Source organism: Arachis ipaensis, chromosome B2, assembly GCF_059453495.1.
Source record: "Arachis ipaensis isolate K30076 ecotype BB chromosome B2, ASM5945349v1, whole genome shotgun sequence".
In the NCBI taxonomy this organism is placed as follows: Eukaryota; Viridiplantae; Streptophyta; class Magnoliopsida; order Fabales; family Fabaceae; genus Arachis; species Arachis ipaensis.
The window spans coordinates 78,717,537-78,740,908 of NC_142437.1; the positions used below are offsets into that span (position 1 = coordinate 78,717,537).

The following is a 23,372-nucleotide window of genomic DNA, read 5'->3' on the forward strand; positions in this document are numbered from 1 at the left end:
GGAATTAATATATAAGAAAATTAAAACTCTACGGCTAGAATAAATTGAAAGAAAGGATTTGATTGTTTGTTTATGAATTTCAACTAACTAACTAACTATTGGTGGTTCCTTATATGCATTTTGGTGGCACCATGGGGTGACACCAAACTTAGTTTGAAGCACTCTGATGAAGGTTTTGTGTTCAAAGCTCCCAAGGCTAGCATGCAACTTGGTTTGCTTTGAACACCAAACTTGTTCCTCACTATATTCTGCATAAGAGGATTTTCACCAATTGTTTGTTAAGTTTGGATTGAAGCTCATAAAGATTGACTTATTCATTATCATCTGAAAGCATATAAAACATGGGTTGCCTCCCATGAAGCGCTTCTTTAGCGTCACTAGCTTGACGTTTTTCTTTCATCACGGTGGTTGGTAGTGCTTAAAGTCCTCCCCTCTTGCTGTGGACTTGTATCCATTGGTTGGATCAATGATTTCCACATGTTCCAGGGAAAGAACTCTGTTGATAGTGAAGACCTTGGGTAATTGAGATGGCACAGTAGGGAGATTAGGGGGAATATCTGGGAAGTAGGCTGAGACAACTCTATCCCCTGGAGAGAAGTCTTCCGTAGGGATCTTCTTGTTCCTCCATCTCCTTGGTACCTTCTTCTTTGTTTCTTTTGAGGTTTCCTTCCCCTTGGTGACCTCTTTTCTCCAAGGAGTTGTGATGCTGTCTTCACTTGCCTCTAAAGGTTTGGGTTCCTCCAATTTTTCCTTGAGCTATGGCAGTTGCTGTTTTCCTTGTTTATCAATTGAGGGGGTTTCAGAATGAACTAGCTGTGCTTCAGTGCTTGTCTCCTCCTTCAATGTCTCCTTATCATTTGTGCTTAGTTCCTTGTCCTCTTGATCTGTCTCTTGTGAGAAGTTGAAAACATTGAAGCTGAGTTGTTCATCATGGATTCTCAATATTAGCTCCCCTTTCTCTACATCGATAAGTGCTCTAGCCGTAGCTAGAAATGGTCTTCCCAGTATGATTGGGTGAGTGTGACTTTCTTCCATGTCCAGAATGACAAAGTCTGTTGGGAGAAAGTACTTCCCAACCTTTAGCAACACATTTTCCACCACTCCTATTGCTTGCTTTTGAGTTTTGTCAGCCAGTCTGATAATGATATCTGTGGGCATTATCTCATTGATCTGTAGCCTCTTCACCAGGGATAAGGGCAGTAAGTTGATGCTGGCCCCTAAATCACATAGTGCTCTGTCGAACATGTTTTCTCCTATGGCACAAGGTATATGAAAACTTCCTGGGTCTCTTCTTTTTGTAGGCAACTCGGGTTGAATAAGGGCACTACATTCCTTGTTCATCACTATAGTCTGCCCTTCCTTGAGTGAGCTTTTCCTGGGAAGAAGTTCCTTCATATACTTGATGAATGCAGGCATTTGTTGAATTGCCTTGATGAATGGTATGTTCACATGCAGAGATGCAAACAAGTCTAGGAACCTTGAGTATATTCTTTTTCCCACAGCACCATTGAGCAGTTGAGGGAATGGTGCATAGAGCTTCAGCAGCTCTTGTTGTGAGATTTCTGGTTCTTTGTGATCTCTATCCTCCTCCTTTGTTGAGTTGTCTTCAGGTTGTTTGCACATTTTTCCTTGCTTGTCTTCAATCTCTTGATCACTTGTAGTGACCATTTTGCAATCTTCCCATCTTACTTTCTTTGCTTCTCCCTTGGGGTTTTTCTCAGTGTCACTTGGGAAGCTATCAGTAGGTTTGGGAATCTTCTCAGCTAAATATCCCACCTGGAATTCCAGCTTCCTAATGGTTTCTCCCTGGTTCTTAATATTGGCTCGCACCTCCTCTTTGAACACCTTATTTTCTTGAATCTCTTGGCTTATTCCTTCAAGTAGGGCTTCAATCTTAGAGAGCCTGTCATCAATTGATGAGTGGTTCGGAGCAGATGTGCTGTTTTGGTTTTGATAAGTATGTGGAGAAGTGTTGTTGTGGGGGTGTTGAGATGTCCTCTGGGTGAATTGTTGGTGAGCTGCATTGTTGTTGGAGTTGTAAAGTCTCTGGTCTTGGTTTTGATCTTGCTCACTTCCCCACCCAAAGTTCGGGTGATTTCTCCATCCAGGGTTGTAAGTCTTGGAGTATGGATCATAGTTTTTCCTTGGTGAATTCCCAATGTAGTTGGCTTGCTCTTGACTCCCTTCTGCTTCTTGGTTTACTCCTTCTTGTGTTGTTGATGAAGTGGAGATTGCTGCTACTTGGTTCATCTCCATCTTCTTGGTGAGGTCAGCCAGCTGCTGAGTAATGAGCTTGTTTTGGGCCAACAGAGCATCTACATTGTTTAGCTCCATCACTCCTCTTGTGTTCCCTCTTTCGGAAGCATAGAAGTAGTCATTTTCTGCTACTGTTTCAATAACATCTATAGCTTCCTCAATGGTCTTCTTCTTGTTCAAAGACCCTCCAGATGAATGGTCTACTGCCTTCTTTGACTCATAAGAGAGCCCTTCATAGAAAATGTGCAGCTGGACCCATTCGTTGAACATGTCAGGTGGACACCTCCTTGTTAAGTCTTTGAACCTCTCCCATGCTTCATACAGAGTCTCACCATCCTGTTGCCTGAAGGTTTGAACCTCAGCTCTCAGCCTATTGATTGGTTGAGGAGGGTAGAATCTTACTAAGAATTTGTTCACCACATCCTCCCAAGTTGTCATGCTCTCCCTTGGGAAGGATTCCAGCCACTTGGCTGCCTTGTCTCTGAGTGAGAAGGGAAATAAGAGCAATCTATAGGCGTCAGGATGAACACCATTAGATTTTACTGTGTCACATATTCTCAGGAAGGTGGTCAAATGTTGGTTGGGATCTTCTTGAACACCTCCTCCAAACGAACAGTTATTCTGAACAAGGGTGATGAGCTGTGGTTTAAGTTCAAAATTGTTGGCATGGATTGTTGGCTTTTGGATGCTACTTCCACAATTTCCTGGGTTTGGATTAATGTAAGAGCCCAAAACTCTCCTATCCTCCGCAGCATGATTTGCTCCACCTCCTCTGCCATGGTTGTGAGTCTCTTCTTCATGATGATTTTCCATGTTTTCTTCCATGTTTGGTTCAAAGTATTCCTCAAACTGTTCCTCCTCTTCTTCAGCACCAACTACTCGTTTTCCTCTTGCCTCCCTCCTTAGTCTAAGGAAGGTTCTCTCTGGTTCAGAATCAAAGGAAGTTGAAGCCCTGCTTCTTCTCCCTGTCATACAACCAACAAGTACAAGCAGAGAAGATAGGTGCAGATAGTATTTATGTCAGAATTGATGTTAATTGTGGGTGATGCAATATATCAAACAGTTAGTGGGTTAGCAAACAAAATTGAAAATAACAAAGAAAAAAAACAGTAGATGGAGAAGGGAAGAAGTTTAACTAAAACAAAAAGTAAATCAATCAAACAGAAAATGAAATACACAAATAAAATGCTCAATCTAGTGATCTTCCAATCTAATCATTGTTGATGCACAATCAATCCCTGGCAACGGCGCCATAAACTTGATGCGGGGAAAACTTGTCTCTCAACAAATCTCCCTTCGGCAAGTGTACCGAAGTTGTCGTCAAGTAAAAACTCACAATAGAGTGAGGTCGAATCCCACAGGGATTGATTGATCAAGCAACTTTAATTAGAAGAATGTTCTCGTTGAGCGAATCCAGAATTTGGGTTAAGAGTTGCAGAAAATAAAATGGCGGGAATGTAAATAACAGAAAAGTAAATGCTAGAATTAAAGGACTGAAGTAAATGACTGAAAATAAATTGCAGAATTGTAAATGGGAATGGGGGATTTGCTCATAAAAGTAAATCGCAGAAATTAAAGAGAATGGGTGAGATTAGAGATGGGGAGTTCATTGGGCTTATGAGATGTTGCAATTCTCTGGATCAAGTTCATTTTCATCTCTTCCTCAATCAATGCCCTCATTGATCTCCTTGGCAATCTTAAGTGATTGAATTACAATTCCTTGCAATTCAATCTCTCAAATCTTGATCAATAGTCAATTCCTTGGTCAATTGCTCATGAGAAGAGATGAAGTATGGTCACTGATTATACCACATGCATTTCCCAAACCAAGTATTGAGAGGGTTACAGTCACATACCCATCCAAACCCAATTTGGTCCAGCATGAGAAAGCATTTCTAGCTTGATCTCTTCATTCCTCTTCCAAGGTTCAAAAGAGATCCAAGTTTGAATAGCTTCTCTTCCAAGATAACTACTCAATTGGATGAAGATCAAAAGCTTTCAAGTAAAATCAAGAGGAAAGATAGAAGAAGAACAATGAAAATTAGTATTGATCCATCAAATTACAACAGAGCTCCCTAACCCAATGAAAGGGGTTTAGTTGTTCATAGCTCTTGAAAATGAAAACAAAGATGGAGAATACATCATAAAACTAGAAATTGCAAAGAAAGTAAATACAGAGAGTGATTCTTCAGCCTCCAGAACTCTTTTACAATTCAAAGCTACTCCTATATATACTACTCTTCTCAGCTTCTAGTTCACTCTTCAAGTCTTAGGCCTTTGGATCTTGAGTTTGAAGCAGTTCCTTTCTTTAATTGGGCTTGGCTTTACTTGCAGAGAAAAAGTGCGAAGTGGGCAGAAACTTAAGCTCAGGGCATAAGGAGTGTTAATCATTTAGTGAAAGTCCAAGTTCGGGAACGTTAGTGACACTTAACATTGTCACTAACGTTCCAATGCACCCCTTTTGCCTTACGTTAAAACCCACGTTAACTAGGTTAACGTGGCTTTTAACGTTGCCTTATCAACCTTCGAGAATGTTAGTGACACTCAACATTGTCACTAACGTTCCAGTGTGCCCCTTCTTGCTTCTCGTTAAAGCTCACGTTAACTAGGTTAACGTGGCTTCTATCGTGGCCTTTGCCATCCTTTGAGAACGTTAGTGATATTCAACATTGTCATTAACGTTCCAATGTGCCCCTAGGTGTCACGTTAGAGTCCACGTTAACTAGGTTAACGTGGCTTCTAACGTGGCCATCTTTTAGCCATCCCAACGTTAGTGACAATGTTGAGTGTCACTAACGTTGGCTCATCCTTCATTTCTCATCGTTAGCTTCCACGTTAACCAAGTTAACGTGGAAGTTAACGTGACTCTTGGGGGTTGTGTGGTTGCTTCAACGTTAGTGACAATGTTGAGTGTCACTAACGTTGTCGACAACTCTTCATCCTCTATGTTAGTTCCCACGTTAACCAAGTTAACGTGGGAGTTAACGTGGTACTTAGCACCATAGGCCAACGTTAGTGACAATGTTGAGTGTCACTAACGTTGGCTTCTCTCCCTCCCCCTTAACGTTAGAGGCCACGTTAACTAGGTTAACGTGGCTTCTAACGTCGCCACTTATGAGTAAGTGCCAACGTTAGTGACAATGTTGAGTCTCACTAACGTTGGCTCAACTTCTTTTCTCCACGTTAGAGTTCATGTTAGCTTGGTTAACGTGGCTCTCTAACGTGGGCATTGATGGCTTTTTGAGAGTGTTATTGGCAATCACTTTTCTCATTAATCTTTGCAAGTTACCTCCCCTTTTCTTGCTCCTTTTTGGCCCTGAAATCAAGCAACAAAGTGCATCAAAGCTCTAGTCCAAGTCATGAGTAATGCAACATAATATTTGTCACTAAACTTATGCAAAATTCTCATGAAATCATGTAAAATGTACAATGTATGCTTGAGTCAAGGCATAACTGAATATTTACCCAAAACTAGCTTATTTCCCTAAGAAATGCATGAAACTATCCTAAAACAGTAAAGAAAAGGTCAGTGAAACTGGCCAAAATGCCCTGGCATCAGGAATCCATGAACCAATTTGGCAAAAAAACAAACTAAAGTAACAGAATAATTAAAAGTAGAAGAGAAACTAAAGTAAAGGAACATTGAACCTGGAATGAAGAAATAACCATAAACCAAGAGAAATCCTAATTCTAAAACCTAAGAGAGAGGAGAGAGCCTCTCTCTCTCTCTAAAACTACATCTAAAACCTAAAATTGTGAATATGAAAGTTGTGTTTATGAATGAATGGATTCCCCCACTTTATAGCCTCTAATATGTGTTTTCTGGACCGAAAGTTAGGTCACAAACAGCCCAGAAATCGCCCTCAGCAATTTTTGATACGTACAGGTCGCTGTAAAGTCACGCGTGAGCGTCGTCCACGCGTGAGCGTGGATTGGATTTTTGCCAGGTCACGCGTGCGCGTGATTTACGCGTGCGCATCACCTATCCTCGGCGCAGTGATGCCAGGGCATTTTGGCCAGTTTCACTGACCTTTTCTTTACTGTTTTTAGGGTAGTTTCATGCCTTTTCTTAGAAAATAAGCTAGTTTTGGGTAGATATTCACTTACATTTTGATTCAAGCATACATTGTGCACTTTACATGATTTCATGAGAATTTTGCATGAATTATATGATAAATTGGATGATGCATGACTCATGACTTGGACTAGAACTTTGATGCATTTTGTTGCTTGATTTCAGGACAAAGGAAGCAAAGAAGAACCATGTTAGCAGTCACGTTAGTCCCACTAACGTGACCTCTAACGTGGAATGGGTGCTAACTTGGAAAGTTAATGAGAAAGGTAATCGCCAATAACGCCCTCGAAGCCATCATAAGCCCAGGTTAAGAGTCACGTTAACTAAGTTAACGTGAACTCTAACGTGGAAGAATACAATAAGGCCAACGTTAGTGACACTCCCCTTTGTCACTAACGTTGGACCAAGCTCATAATTGGCCACGTTAGTTGCCACGTTAACTTAGTTAACGTGGCTTCTAACGTTAAGAAGCAAAAGGGAAGCCAACATTAGTGACATTCACCTTTGTCACTAACGTTGGCCAAGCTTCCATAAGCCACGTTAACTCCCACGTTAACTTAGTTAACGTGGAAGCTAACGTGGAGAGAGCAATTGGTCGCCAACGTTAGTGACACTTACCTTTGTCACTAACGTTGGGGTGAACCACCAAGAGCCACCATGAGCAACGTTAACTCCCACGTTAACTTAGTTAACGTGGAAGCTAACGTGGATAAAGAGATGAGGAGCCAACGTTAGTGACACTCACCTTTGTCACTAACGTTGGAGATGGCTAGCATGACTACGTTAGAAGCCACGTTAACCTAGTTAACATGGACTCTAACGTAAGAAATAGGGGCACATTGGAACGTTAGTGACAAAGGTAAGTGTCACTAACGTTCTCGAAGGATTGGCAAGCTTACGTTAAGAGCCACGTTAACTAAGTTAACGTGGACTCTAACGTAGGGAAGGGGGAAGCTTATCAACGTTATTGGGAAAGGTAAGTCCCAATAATGTGTGCGAAGGACCAAGAGGCAACATTAGTGGTAACGTTTGTGCCACTAATGTTGAGGTTAACGTGGCTCATACTTGGGTGAGCAACGTTAGTGAAAAAGGTGATTGTCACTAACGTTCTCGAACCCACACTTTCACTTAACGTTAACACCACTAACGTCCTAAGCTAAAAGTCCCCACCTACTTCACACTTTCTCTCTGCAAGCAAAGCTAAGCCCAATGAAGAAGATAACTGCTTCAAACTCAGGATCCAAAGGTCCATACCCAAGACTTGAAGAGCCAACTAGAAGATCAGAAGAGTAGTATATATAGGAGTAGCTTTGAATTAGTTAGGGAACTGGAAACTTTAGGGAGCCTTTGGGCATAGAACTACTCTCTGTATTTACTTTCTCTAGACTTCTAGTTTTACTTTCAGCATGTATTCTCCATCTTTGTTTTCATTTTCCAGAGCTATGAACAACTAAACCCATTTCATTGGGTTAGGGAGCTCTGTTGTAATTTGATGGATCAATTTTAGTTTTCATTCTCCTTCTTCTATCTTTTCTCTTGATTTTACTAGAAAGCTTTTGGTGAACGAAATTGTGATCTCAGGCAACGGCGCCAGAAACTCTGTACGCACGTCTTAATAAATCGTTTTTGATTCACAACTTCGATACAACTAACCAGCAAGTGCACTGGGTCGTCCAAGTAATAAACCTTACGTGAGTAAGGGTCGATCCCACGGAGATTGTCGGCTTGAAGCAAGCTATGGTCACCTTGTAAATCTCAGTCAGGCGGATATAAAATAGTTATGGAGTTTTCGAACATAAATAATAAATAGATAGAAAATACGGATAGAAATACTTATGTGTATCATTGGTGAGAATTTCAAATAAGCGTATAGAGATGCTTTCGTCCCTCTAAACTTCTGCTTTCCTGCTGTCTTCATCCAATCAGTCCTACTCCTTTCTATGGCTGGCTTTATGTAAGGACATCACCATTGTCAATGGCTACTTTTCATCCTCTCTGGAAAATGGTTCGATGCGCTGTCACTGCATGGCTAATCGTCTGGAGGTATCACCCTTGTCAATGGCTGCATCCCATCCTCTTGCGAAAATGGTCCAAATTCTCTGTCATAGCACGGCTAATCATCTGAGGTTCTCGATCATACTGGAATAGGATTCACCCTCCTTTTGCGTCTGTCACTACGCCCAGCACTCGCGAGTTTGAAGTTCATCACAGTCATTCCCAGAGTCCTACTCGGAATACCACAGATAAGGTTTAGACTTTCCGAACTCTCATGAATGCCGCCATCAATCTAGCTTATACCACAAAGATTCTGATTAAGAGATCCAAGAGATACTCATTCAATCTAAGGTAGAACGGAAGTGGTTGTCAGGAACGCGTTCATAGGGAATGATGATGCTTGTCACGTTCATCACATTCAGGTTGAAGTGCGAATGAATATCTTAGAAGCGGAATAAGTTGAATTGAATAGGAAAACAGTAGTACTTTGCATTAATCTTTGAGGAACAGCAGAGCTCCACACCTTAATCTATGGAGTGCAGAAACTCTACCGTATAAAAATTACATAAGTGAACATAGGGTAAGCATGGCCGAGTGGCCAGCCTCCCATGGAGGTCTAGAGATCTAAAAATGATCAAAAGATATAAAAGATGTCTAATACAATAGTAAAAAGTCCTATTTATAATAAACTAGTTACTAGGGTTTACAGAAGTAAGTAATTGATGCATAAATCCACTTCTGGGGCCCACTTGGTGTGTGCTTGGGCTGAGCTTGAATGTTACACGTGTAGAGGTCAATCTTGGAGTTGAACTCCAGTTTGTAACGTATTTCTGGCGTTCAACTCTGGCTTGTGACGTGTTTCTGGCGTTTAACTCCAGACAGCAGCGTAGAACTGGCGTTCAATGCCCTTTTACGTCATTTAAACTCGGCCAAAGTATGGACTATTATATATTGCTGGAAAGCCCTGGATGTCTACGTTCCAACGCAATTGAAAGCGCGCCATTTTGAGTTCTATAGCTCCAGAAAATCCACTTTGAGTGCAGGGAGGTCAGAATCCAACAACATCAGCAGTCCTTCTTCAACCTCTGAATCTGATTTTTGCTCAAGTCCCTCAATTTCAGCCAGAAAATACCTGAAATCATAGAAAAACACACAAACTCATAGTAAAGTCCAGAAATGTGAATTTAACATAAAAACTAATGAAAACATCCCTAAAAGTAACTAGATTTTACTAAAAACATACTAAAAACAATGCCAAAAAGCGTATAAATTATCCGCTCATCACAACACCAAACTTAAATTGTTGCTTGTCCCCAAGCAACTGAAAATCAAATAGGATAAAAAGAAGAGAATATACTATAAATTCCAAACTATCAATAAAACATAGCTCCAATTAAATGAGCGGGACTTGTAGCTTTTTGCCTCTTGAATAGTTTTGGCATCTCACTTTATCCATTGGAGTTCAGAATGATTGGCATCTATAGGAACTCAGAGTTCAGATAGTGTTATTGATTCTCCTAGTTCAGTATGATGATTCTTGAACATAGCTATTTTATGAGTCTTGGCCGTGGCCCTAAGCACTTTGTTTTCCAGTATTACCACCGGATACATAAATGCCGCAGACACATAATTGGGTGAACCTTTTCAAATTGTGACTCAGCTTTGCTAAAGTCCCCAATTAGAGGTGTCCAGGGTTCTTAAGCACACTCTTCTTTTGCTTTGGACCTTGACTTTAACCGCTCAGTCTCAAGTTTTCACTTGACACCTTCACGCCACAAGCACATGGTTAGGGACAGCTTGGTTTAGCCGCTTAGGCCAGGATTTTATTCCTTTAGACCCTCCTATCCACTGATGCTCAAAGCCTTGGGATCCTTTTTATTTACCCTTGCCTTTTGGTTTTAAAGGTTATTGGCTTTTTGCTCTTGCCTCTTGGTTTTAAGAGCTTTTGGCTTTTTCTGCTTACTTTTTCTCTTGTTTTTTTTTTCTTTCTATTTTTTCGCTATATATATTTTTTTTTCTGCAAGCTTTGTTCTTTGCTGCTTTTTCTTGCTTCAAGAATCATTTTTATGATTTTTCAGATTATCAAATAACATGTCTCCTTATCATCATTCTTTCAAGAGCCAACATATTTAACATTCTTAAACAACAACTTCAAAAGACATATGCACTATTCAAGCATTCATTCAGAAAACAAGAAGCATTGTCACCACATCAATATAATTAAACTAAGTTCAAGGATAAATTCGAAACTCATGTACTTCTTGTTCTTTTGAATTAAAACAGTTTTCATTTAAGAGAGGTGATGGATTCATAGGACATTCATAACTTTAAGACAAAGTTACTAAATACTAATGATCACGTAATGAAGACACAAACATGGATAAGCACTTAACATAGAGAAAACGAAAAATAGAAAATAAGAACAAGGAATGAGTCCACCTTAGTGATGGTGGCGTTTCCTTCTTGAGGAACCGATGATGTCCTTGAGCTCTTCTATGTCTCTTCCTTGTCTTTGTTGCTCCTCCCTCATTGCTTTTTGATCTTCTCTTATTTCATGAAGGATGATGGAGTGCTCTTGATGTTCCACCCTTAATTGTCCCATGTTGGAACTTAATTCTCCTAGGGAGGTGTTGATTTGCTCCCAATAGTTTTGTGGAGGAAAATGCATTTAAGGCATCTCTGGGATCTCATGGTGATGAGCTTCATGCGTCTCTTGAGATCCATGAATGGGCTCTCTTGCTTGCTCCATCCTTTTCTTAGTGATGGGCTTCTCTTTCTCAATGGGAATGTCTCCTTCTATGAAAGCTCCAGCTGAGTAACATAGATGGCAAATAAGATGAGGAAAAGCTAGCCTTGCCCCAGGAGAGAGCTTTTCGGCTATTTTGTAGAATTCAAGGGAGATGACTTCATGAACTTCTACTTCCTCTTCAATCATGATGCTATAAATCATGATGGCCCGATCCACAGTAACTTCAGATCGGTTGCTAGTGGGGATGATGGAGCGTTGGATGAACTCCAACCATCCTCTAGCCACAGGCTTGAGGTCCAGTCTTCTTAATTGAACCGGCTTGCCTTTGGAGTCAATCTTCCATTGAGCTCCTTCCACACATATGTCCATGAGGACTTGGTCCAACCTTTGATTAAAGTTGACCCTTCTAGTGTAGGGGCGTGCATCTCCTTGCATCATAGGCAAGTTAAACGCCAACCTCATATTTTTCGAACTAAAATCTAAGTATTTCCCCCAAACCATTGTAATATAATTCTTTGGGTTTGGGTTCTTACCTTGATCATGGTTCTTAGTGATCCATGCATTGGCATAGAACTCTTGAACCATTAGGATGCTGACTTGTTGGATGGGGTTTGTTAGAACTTCCCAACCTCTTCTTTGGATTTCATGTCGGATCTCCGGATACTCATTCTTCTTGAGCTTGAAAGGGACCTCAGGGATCACCTTCTTCTTGGCCACAACATCATAGAAGTGGTCTTGATGAGCTTTGGAGATAAATCTTTCCATCTCCTAGGACTCGAAGGTGGAAGCTTTTGTTTTCCCTTTCCCTTTTCTAGAGGATTCTCCGGTCTTGGGTGCCATCAATGGTAATGGAAAAACAAAATGCTTATGCTTTTACCACACCAAACTTAGAATATTGCTCGCCCTCGAGCAAGAGAAGAAAGAATAGATGAAGAAGAAGAAGAAAATATGGAGGAGAGGGGGGAGGGGTGTATTCGGCCAAGAAGGGGAAGAGAGGGTTGTGTTGTGTGAAAATGAAGAAGAATGGAGGGCTTTATATATGGAAGGGAGGGGGGTAAGGTTCGGCCATAAGGGTGGGTTTTGGGTGGGAAATTGATTTTGGATTTTGAAGGTAGGTGGGGTTTATGAAGTAGGTTTATGGGGAAGAGTGGATGGATGTGAGTGGTGAAGTGGTGATAGGGAAGAGAGATTGAGGTGATTGGTGAAGAGTTTTGGGGAAGAGTGTTTATGGGATTGTGTGAAAGAGGGGTGAGAAGAAGTGAGTGGAGGTAGGTGAGGATCCTGTAGGGTCCACAGATCCTGAGGTGATCCTGTGGGGTCCACAGATCCTGAGGTATTCAAGGATTTACAACTTTGCACCAAATTAGGCATGCAAAATGCCCTTGCACACAACTCTGGGCGTTCAGCGCCAGATTGGTGCTTGTTCTGGGTGTTGAACGCCCATTTGTTGCCCATTTCTGGCGTTGAACGCCAGAACCATGCTTGTTCTGGGCGTTCAGCGCCAGCTCTTCTCCAGGGTGCAATTCTGGCGTTCAAACACCCAGATGCTGCCCATTTTGGGCGTTCAGCGCCAGAACCATGCTCTGTTCTGGCGTTGAACGCCAGCCAGATGCTTCTTACTGGCGTTTAAACGCCAGTAAGGTCTTCCTCCAGGGTGTGATTTTTCTTCTGCTATTTTTGATTCCGTTTTCAATTTTTATATTTTTTTTGTGACTCCACATGATCATGAACCTAATAAAACATGAAAGAACAAGAAAAATAAAATTAGATAAATAAAAATTGGGTTGCTGATGCATGCATAAACTAGTTATGCCACGATTTAGGAAATTGCACGATCGGCAAAATTCCTTCCGGCAAGTGCACCGGTTATCGTCAAGTAAAAACTCACAATAGAGTGAGGTCGAATCCCACAAGGATTGGTTGAGTGAGCAATTCGGATTAGAAGTGTGTTCTAGTTGAGCGGAATCAAGATTTAGATGAGAATTGCGGAATGTAAAATTGGCGGGAAACGTAAATGACAAGAAATTGAAATGACAAGGAATTTAAATGGCGGAATCTTAAATTGCATGAATTAAAGAGCAGAAGCTAAATTGCTGAAAATTAAAAGGGAATGGGGGTGATTGCATGAATTGATTTGCAGAATGTAAAAAGAAGTGGAAATCAGAAATGGGGAATTCATTGGGTTATAGGAGATATTGAGATCTCCGAATCAAAACATGTTTATCTCTTCCTCAACCAATGCGTTCATTGAATTTTGCTTGGCAATCTTATATGATTGGATCCCAATCCCTTGGCTCACCAATTCTCTCTAAAAACAAACAAATTCCCAATCCCTTGGTTTAAATGTTCATAAGACGAGATGATGCTCGATCACTGATTATACCACACAGTTTCATGAACCACAATTTGGTAGGATTACATGTCACAATATCCATCCAAACCCCAATCCAATTCACTGTGAGAAAGCTTCTCTAGCATGAATCCTCCATTCCTTTCCCAAGGTTCCGAAGGATTCCAATTATGGGTAGTTTCTTTCCCAAGACAACTACCCAATGGAATTAGATCGAGAAGCTTTCTAACAAAATTCAAGAGAAAATATTGAAGAAGAAGATAAACTATTATTGATTCATTGAATTACAATAGAGCTCCCTAACCCAATGAAAGGGGGTTTAGTGAGTCATAGCTCTGAATTCAATTACAAAGATATGAAAACTAGCAAAATGAGAAGGTAAAAGTCCCCCCTAACTTAAATTCTATCCTATTTATACACTTTCTATATTGAGCTTCTGTTGTGTTTCTTGGGCTTTGAGGCCTCTCCCTGCTTTCCTTTTGCTTTGGGTTTATGATCCATAATCTTGATGAGGCTGCTGATCCAAATTCTGTAACATTCATTGAGCCAACTTAGTGATAATCAAATAATAATACATGACTCAACAAATTGAAATTTCAGACTCATCAATCCTTCAGGCCCAATCCCATAAACCATGATATTCAATTGGGTTTCATACCAGAGTAAGTTTAAGTTAATGTTTGTGCTCAAAGACTAACTTAAACCGCAATATTTTTGGCCCAGAAACCTTTTCCAAGAGTGGCGTTTAAGTTGCAGTTTAAGCTTAAACTGCAGCTTAAACGCCAGACACTTCCAGTGAAGCCTTTTGTAGAAGCACGTTTAAGCTTCAGTTTAAGGTTAAACTGAAGCTTAAACGTGGAAATGGAAGATGGCAGCCCTGGAGAGTCATGTAGTCGAACACGTTTAAGCTTCAGTTTAAGGTTAAACTGAAGCTTAAACGTGGAGATAGGAAGGGCAGCCCTGGAGGTCGAACACGTTTAAGCTCCAGTTTAAGGTTAAACTGGAGCTTAAACGTGGAAGAGGAGAAAGCCATCCTGGAGGTCGAACACGTTTAAGCTCCAGTTTAAGGTTAAACTGGAGCTTAAACGTGGAAGAGGAGAAAGGTAGCCCTGGAGGTGTCGAACACGTTTAAGCTCCAGTTTGAGGTTAAACTGGAGCTTAAACGTGGAAATGGAGAGAGCAACCCTGGAGGAGAAAACTTGGTCGAACACGTTTAAGCTCCAGTTTAAGGTTAAACTGGAGCTTAAACGTGGAAATGGCTCCCTGGTGCTTTTCCCATTTCTGGCGTTTAACCTCCAGTTTAAGGTTAAACTGGAGGTTAAACGTGGAACTCTTCCTGAGTGGCATTCTCATTCTGGCGTTTAACCTCCAGTTTAAGGTTAAACTGGAGGTTAAACGTGGAAATGCTTCTTTGGTGAGACTTTCATTCTGGCGTTTAACCTCCAGTTTAAGGTTAAACTGGAGGTTAAACTTCAATTCCAGCATTTCTTAGCCTTCATGATTCTAGCGTTTAAGCTCCAGTTTAGGCTTAAACTGGAACTTAAACTCCACATGTGATATTCAAGCTTCCTTTATTGATTTTGTTGCTTCCTTGCTTAGCCTCTTCTTCCCTGAAATCATCCAAACAATTGCATCAAAGTCTTGCAAAATTTCATGAGAAATCTTCCATTCATAGCATTCAAGTAATATAACTAAAACTCATGGAATTTGCATCAAAATCATACTGTTTGGATGGTTCATTGCTTTGTTATTCATTTAACCATTCTTGGTTACTTAAAGCTCAAGAAAATGCATAAAACTACTAAAACTAACAGAAAAATGCTTGTGAAACTAGCCTAAGATGCCTTGGCATCAGTTGCCTCCCAACAAGCGCTTCTTTAATGTCAATAGCTTGACAATGGGCTCTCATGGAGCCTCACAGATGTTCAGAGCATTGTTGAGACTCCCCAACACCAAACTTAGAGTTTGGATATGGGAGTTCAACACCAAACTTAGAGTTTAGTTGTGGCTTCCCAACACCAAACTTAGAGTTTGACTGTGGGGGGCTCTAGTTGACTGTTTTGAGAGAAGCTTACTGTGCCTCTTTTCCATGTTTACAGAAGGGTAACCTTGAGTTGTAAACACAAGGGAGTCCTCATTCAATTGAAAGACTAATTCACCTCTGTTAACATCAATCACAGCTCTTGTTGTGGCTAGGAAAGGTCTTCCAAGGATGATGGATTCATCCTCATCCTTTCCAGTATCAAGGATTATGAAATCAGCAGGGATGTAAAGGCCTTCAACCTTTACTAACACGTCCTCTACTTGTCCATAAGCCTGTTTTCTTGAATTGTCTGCCATCTCTAATGAGATTTTAGCAGCTTGCACCCCATAGATTCCTAGTTTCTCCATTACAGAGAGGGGCATGAGGTTTATCCCTGAACCAAGGTCACACAGAGCCTTTTCAAAGATCATGTTGCCTATGGTACAAGGTATTACGAACTTTCCAGGATCCTGTTTCTTCTGAGGCAATGTCAGTTGATCCAGATCACTTAGTTCATTGGTGAACAAGGGAGGTTCATCTTCCCAAGTCTCAATACCAAATAACTTGGCATTCAGCTTCATGATTGCACCAAAAAACTTGGCAGCTTGCTCTTCAGTAACATCCTCATTCTCTTCAGAAGAGGAATACTCATCAGAGCTCATGAATGGCATAAGGAGGTTCAATGGAATTTCTATGTTCTCTAGATGAGTCTCAGATTCCTTTGGTTCCTCAGAGGGAAACTCCTTATTGATCACTGGACGTCCCAGGAGGTCTTCCTCACAGGGATTTACGTCTTCAATTTCCCTTACAGGTTCAGCCATGGTGGTTATGTCAATGGCCTTGCACTCTCCTTTTAGATTTTTTTCTGTATTGCTTGGAAGAGTACTAGGAGGGATTTCAGTGATCCTTTTACTCAGCTGGCCCACTTGTGCTTCCAAATTTCTAATGGAGGATCTTGTTTCATTCATGAAACTCACAGTGGCCTTAGATAGATCAGAGACTAAATTTGCTAAGCTAGATGGATTCTGCTCATAATTCTCTGTCTGTTGCTGAGTGGATGATGGAAAAAGTTTACTATTGTTAAACCTATTTCTTCCACCATTATTAAAGCCTTGTTGAGGCTTTTGTTGATCCTTCCATGAGAAATTTGGATGATTTCTCCATGATGGATTATAGGTGTTTCCATAAGGTTCACCTATATAATTTACCTCTGCTATTGCAGGGTTCTCAGGATCATAGGCCTCTTCTTCAGAAGGCGCCTCTTGAGTAATGTTAGATGCAGCTTGCATTCCATTCAGGCTCTGAGAAATCATATTGACCTGTTGAGTCAATATTTTATTCTGAGCCAGTATGGCATTCAGAGTATCAATTTCAAGAACTCCCTTCTTCTGAGGCGTCCCATTACTCACAGGATTCCTCTCAGAAGTGTACATGAACTGGTTATTAGCAACCATGTCAATGAGTTCTTGAGTTTCTGCAGGCATTTTCTTTAGGTGAATGGATCCACCTGCAGAAGTATCCAATGACATTTTAGCCAATTCAGATAGACCATCATAGAATATATCCAGGATGGTCCATTCTGAAAGCATGTCAGAAGGACACTTTTTGGTCAGTCCTTTGTATCTCTCCCAAGCTTCATAGAGGGATTCACCTTCTTTCTGTCTGAAGGTCTAAACATCCACTCTAAGCTTACTCAGCTTTTGAGAAGGAAAGAACTTGGCTAAGAAAGCCTTGACCAGCTTATCCCAAGAGTTCAGGCTATCCTTAGATTGAGAGTCCAACCATACTCTAGCTCTGTCTCTTACAGCAAAAGGGAAAAGCATGAGCCTGTAGACTTCAGGATCTACTCCATTAGTCTTAACAGTATCACATATCTGCAAGAATTCAGTTAAGAACTGAAAAGGATCTTCTGATGGAAGTCCATGAAACTTGCAGTTCTGCTGCATCAGAGAAACTAATTGAGGTTTCAGCTCAAAATTGTTTGCTCCAATGGCAGGAATGGAGATGCTTCTTCCATGTAAATTGGAATTAGGTGCAGTAAAGTCACCAAGCATCCTCCTTGCATTATTATTATTTTCGGCTGCCATCTCCTCTTCCTGTTCGAAAATTTCTAAAAGGTGCTTGCTGGATTGTTGTAATTTAGCTTCTCTTAGTTTCCTCTTCAGAGTCCTTTCAGGTTCTGGATCTGCTTCAACAAGAATGTTCTTGTCTTTGCTCCTGCTCATATGAAAAAGAGGGATAGAAAAATAATAATAATAGGGGTCTTTTTTACCACAGTATAGAGGTCCCTGTGTGAGTAGAAGAAAAGAAGAAGAAAAAATTCGAACACAGATGGAAGAGGGGGTTCGAATTTGGGTGAGATGAAGTGTTAGTAGATGAATAAATAAATAGAAGGAGATAAGAGAGAGAGAATTTTCGAAAATAATTTTTGAAAAAGAGTTAGTGATTTTTGAAAATAGTTTTTGAAAAAGGTTAGTAATTTTTGGAAAATTAAAATAAAAAATTAAAATAATTAATTAATTAAAAAGAAATTTTGAAAAAGAGGGAAGATATTTTCGAAAATTAGAGAGAGAGAGAGTTAGTTAGGTAGTTTTGAAAAAGATAAGAAACAAACAAAAAGTTAGTTAGTTAGTTGAAACAAATTTGAAAAGATAAGAAGATAAGAAGTTAGAAAGGATATTTTAAAATCAAATTTTGAAAAAGATAAGATAAAGAGATATTTTTGAAAAGATATGATTGAAATTAGTTTTGAAAAAGATTTGATTTTTAAAATCACAATTAATGACTTGATTCACAAGAAATCACAAAATATGATTCTAGAACTTAAAGTTTGAATCTTTCTTAACAAGTAAGTAACAAACTTGAAATTTTTTGAATCAAAACATTAATTGATGATGTTATTTTCGAAAATTAGGAGATAAAGATAAGAAAAAGATTTTTGAAAAATATTTTAAAAATTTTCGAAAATAAATAAGAAAAATGAAAAAGATTTTATTTTTAAATTGAAAATTTGATTTGACTCATAAAAACAACTAGATTTTAAAAAGTTTTGAAAAAGTCAACTCAAATTTTCGAAATTTATGAGTGAAAAAGGGAAAGATATTTTTTTTTATTTTTGAATTTCTAATGATGAGAGGGAAAAACATGAAAAAGACTCAATACATGAAAATTTTGGATCAAAACAATGAATGCATGCAAGAATGCTATGAATGTCAAGATGAACACCAAGAACACTTTGAATGTCAAGATGAACATCAAGAACTTATTTTTGAAAAATTTTTAATGCAAAGAAAACATACAAGACACCAAACTTAAAAATTTTTCATGTATAGACACTATGAATGCAAGAATGCATATGAAAAACAAGAAAAGACACAAAACATGAAAACATCAAGATCAAACAAGAAGACTTACCAAGAACAACTTGAAGATCATGAAGAACATATGAATGCATGAATTTTTCGAAAAATGCAAGATGAATATGCAATTGACACCAAACTTTCAACTTGACTCAAGACTCAAACAAGAAACATGAAATATTTTTTATTTTTATGATTTTTTTATTTTTTTGGATTTTTGTATATTTTTTTCGAAAAAACATATAGGAAAAAGAAAATAAGGATTTCAAAATTTTTTTATATGAATTCGAGGAATCTTGTATTCTTAGTCTAAAGCTCCAATCCGAGGGTTAGGCATGGCTTAATAGCCAGCCAAGCTTTAGTATGTAACTCAGACATGCCACGGCTGACATTCCAATTAACTTGCCTCTATGCTGATGGTTGGAAGCCCCTATCCAAAAGAATTAGACATGGCTTTACAGCCAGCTAGGCTTCAACATGCTTCATGAAACTCTAGAATTCATTCTTCAAAATTCTGAAGAAAAATATATTTTTGAAAAGATTTATTTATTTATTTATTTTTTTCGAAAACAAATGAGAAATTTTTGAAAGGTTTTTGAAAAATTTTTGAAAATAAAACAAAAAGAAAATTACCTAATCTGAGCAACAAGATGAACCGTCAGTTGTTCAAACTCGAACAATCCCCGGCAACGGCGCCAAAAACTTGGTGCACGAAATTGTGATCTCAGGCAACGGCGCCAGAAACTCTGTACGCACGTCTTAATAAATCGTTTTTCATTCACAACTTCGATACAACTAACCAGCAAGTGCACTGTGTCGTCCAAGTAATAAACCTTACGTGAGTAAGGGTCGATCCCACGGAGATTGTCAGCTTGAAGCAAGCTATGGTCACCTTGTAAATCTCAGTCAGGCGGATATAAAATAGTTATGGAGTTTTCGAACATAAATAATAAATAGATAGAAAATACGGATAGAAATACTTATGTATATCATTGGTGAGAATTTCAGATCAGCGTATAGAGATGCTTTCGTCCCTCTAAACTTCTGCTTTCCTGCTGTCTTCATCCAATCAGTCCTACTCCTTTCTATGGCTGGCTTTATGTAAGGACATCACCATTGTCAATGGCTACTTTTCATCCTCTCTGGAAAATGGTCTGATGCGCTGTCACTGCATGGCTAATCGTCTGGAGGCATCACCCTTGTCAATGGCTGCATCCCATCCTCTTGTGAAAATGGTCCAAATGCTCTGTCACAGCACGGCTAATCATCTGAGGTTCTCGATCATACTGGAATAGGATTCACCCTCCTTTTGCGTCTGTCACTACGCCCAGCACTCGCGAGTTTAAAGTTCGTCACAGTCATTCAATCCCAGAGTCCTACTCGGAATACCACAGTCAAGGTTTAGACTTTCTGGACTCTCATGAATGCCGCCATCAATCTAGCTTATACCACGAAGATTCTGATTAAGAGATCCAAGATATACTCATTCAATCTAAGGTAGAACGGAAGTGGTTGTCAGGCACGCGTTCATAGGGAATGATGATGCTTGTCACGTTCATCACATTCAGGTTGAAGTGCGAATGAGTATCTTAGAAGCGGAATAAGTTGAATTGAATAGAAAAACAGTAGTACTTTGCATTAATCTTTGAGGAACAGCAGAGCTCCACACCTTAATCTATGGAGTGCAGAAACTCTACCGTATGAAAATTACATAAGTGAACATAGGGTAAGCATGGCCGAGTGGTCAGCCTCCCATGGAGGTCTAGAGATCTAAAAATGATCAAAAGATGTAAAAGATGTCTAATACAATAGTAAAAAGTCCTATTTATACTAAACTAGTTACTAGGGTTTACAGAAGTAAGTAATTGATGCATAAATCCACTTTCGGTGCCCACTTGGTGTGTGTCTGGGCTGAGATTGAATGTTACACGTGTAGAAGTCAATCTTGGAGTTGAACGCCAGTTTGTAACGTATTTCTGGCGTTCAACTCTGGCTTGTGACGTGTTTCTGGCGTTTAACTCTAGATAGCAGCGTAGAACTGGCATTCAACGCCCTTTTACGTCATCTAAACCCGGCCAAAGTATGGACTATTATATATTGCTGGAAAGCCCTAGATGTCTACTTTCAAACGCAATTGGAAGCGCGCTATTTTGAGTTTTTTAGCTCCAGAAAATCTACTTTGAGTGCAGGGAGGTCAGAATCCAACAGCATCAGCAGTCCTTCTTCAACCTCTGAATATCATTTTTGCTCAAGTCCCTTAATTTCAGCCAGAAAATACCTGAAATCACAGAAAAACACACAAACTCATAGTAAAGTCCAGAAATGTGAATTTAACATAAAAACTAATGAAAACATCTCTAAAAATAACTAGATTTTACTAAAAACATACTAAAAACAATGCCAAAAAGCGTATAAATTATCCGCTCATTAGCTTTCGATCTTCATCCAATTGGGTAGTTATCTTGGAAAAGAAGCTATTCATACTTGGATCTCTTCTGAATCTTGAAAAAGGAATGAAGGGATCATGCTAGAAATGCTTTCTCATGCTGGACCAAATTGGGTTTGGATGGATATGTGACTATAATCCTTCCAACAATTGATTTGGGAAATGCATGTGGTATAATCAGTGACCATACTTCATCTCTTCTCATGAGCAATTGACCAAGGAATTGGCTATTGATCAAGATTTGAGAGATTGAATTACAAGGAATTGTAAATCGTTCACTTAAGATTGCCAAGGAGATCAATGAATGCATTGATTGAGGAAGAGATGAAAATGAACTTGATCCGGAGAATGCAACATCTCCTGATCCCAATGAATTCCCCATTTCTGATCATACACATTCTCTTTAATTTCTGCCATTTACTTTTATGAGCAATTGCCCCATTCCCATTTAAGATTCTGCAATTTACTTTCCGCCATTTACATTTAGCTCTTTATTCCTAGCATTTACTGTTTCCACTATTTACTTTCCTGCCATTTAATTTTCTGCAATTCTCAACTCAAATTCTGGTTCGCTCAACTAGAACATTCCTTTAATTAAAGTTGCTTGATCAATCAATCTCTGTGGGATTCAACCTCACTCTATTGTGAGTTTTTACTTGACGAATTCGGTACACTTGCCGAAGGAAATTTGTTGCGAGACAAGTTTTCCGCGTATCAAGTTTATGGCGCCGTTGCCGGGGATTGATTTTGAATCAACAATGATTAAATTGGAGGATCACTAGATTGAGCATTTTTAGTTTGTTTGATTTAATTTTCTGTTTGAGTAATTTACTTTCAATTTTAGTTAATTTCTTCCCTTCCCCCTACTTTTTTTTGTTTTTTTAGTTATTTACAATTCAGTTCACTAACCCACTAACTGTTTGATATATTGCATCACTCACACTAACAGTAATTCTAACAGAAATACTTTCTGCATCTATTTTCCTTGCTTGTGCTTTGTTGGTTGTATGACAGGGAAAAGAAGCGGGGCTTCAACTTCCTTTGATTCTGAACCTGAGAGGACCTTCTTTAGATTAAGGAGGGAAGCAAGAGAAAAACGAGTAGTTGGTGCCGAGGAAGTGAAGGAATACTTTGAACCAAACATGGAAGAAAACATGGAAAACCATCATGAAGAAGAGGCTCACAACCATGGCAGAGAAGGTCGAGCAAATAATGCTGGGGAGGAGAGAAGAGTTTTAGGCTCTTACATCAACCCAAACACAGGAAACTGTGGAAGTAGCATTCAAAAGCCAACCATCCATGCCAACAATTTTGAACTAAAACCACAGTTCATCACCCTTGTTCAGAACAACTGTTCGTTCGGAGGAGGTGTCCAAGAAGACCCCAATCAACATTTAACCACCTTCTTGAGGATATGTGACACGGTGAAGTCTAATGGTGTTCATCCTGACGCATATAGACTGCTCTTATTTCCATTCTCACTCAAGGATAAGGCAGCCAAGTGGCTGGAGTCTTTTCCGAAGGAGAGTTTGACAACTTGGGAAGATGTGGTGAACAAATTTTTAGCCAGATTCTATCCTCCCCAAAGAATTAACAGGCTAAGAGCTGAGGTCCAAACTTTCAGGCAACAAGATGGTGAGACTCTATATGAAGCATGGGAGAGGTTTAAGGACCTGACAAGGAGGTGTCCACCAGATATGTTCAATGAATGGGTGCAGCTACACATTTTATATGAAGGCCTTTCTTATGAATCAAAGAAAGCAGTAGACCACTCATCCGGGGGATCTCTGAACAAGAAGAAGACCATTGAGGAGGCCATAGATGTCATTGAAACTGTAGCAGAAAATGACTATTTCTATGCTTCTGAAAGAGGGAACATGATGACAAGTCATCTTAGCCTAGTTTCACTAGCCTTTTTCTTTTGTTTTCAATTGAATTATGCACTTTCTTGAGCCAAAAGCAAGCCAATTGGGTAGATTTTCATGTTTCCTTTGATTTAATCAACCATGTATGAATTCATGCTATTTCATGAGGTTTTGTGCTATAATTGTCGCATATTATGAAAGAATGAATATCTCATGATTTTGAGCATAGCTTTGATGTGTTTGGTTGATTAATG

General features: G+C 39.5%; 3 non-coding genes and 1 pseudogene across 3 annotated transcripts; 2 read left to right on the forward strand and 2 right to left on the reverse strand.

The window, feature by feature from the left end:
* The first annotated feature begins 2,524 nt into the window (after positions 1–2,524).
* On the forward strand, positions 2,525–2,628 carry LOC148574513 (small nucleolar RNA R71). The gene has a single exon (XR_015906628.1). It is a non-coding gene; the product is annotated as a small nucleolar RNA R71 (small nucleolar RNA).
* Positions 2,629–15,340: 12,712 nt separating this feature from the next.
* LOC148574514 (uncharacterized) lies at positions 15,341–17,673 on the reverse strand (annotated as a pseudogene).
* Positions 17,032–17,139, forward strand: LOC148574515 (small nucleolar RNA R71). The gene has a single exon (XR_015906330.1). It is a non-coding gene; the product is annotated as a small nucleolar RNA R71 (small nucleolar RNA).
* Positions 17,674–22,848: 5,175 nt separating the features above from the next.
* On the reverse strand, positions 22,849–22,955 carry LOC148574516 (small nucleolar RNA R71). The gene has a single exon (XR_015905899.1). It is a non-coding gene; the product is annotated as a small nucleolar RNA R71 (small nucleolar RNA).
* Positions 22,956–23,372: the final 417 nt, after the last annotated feature.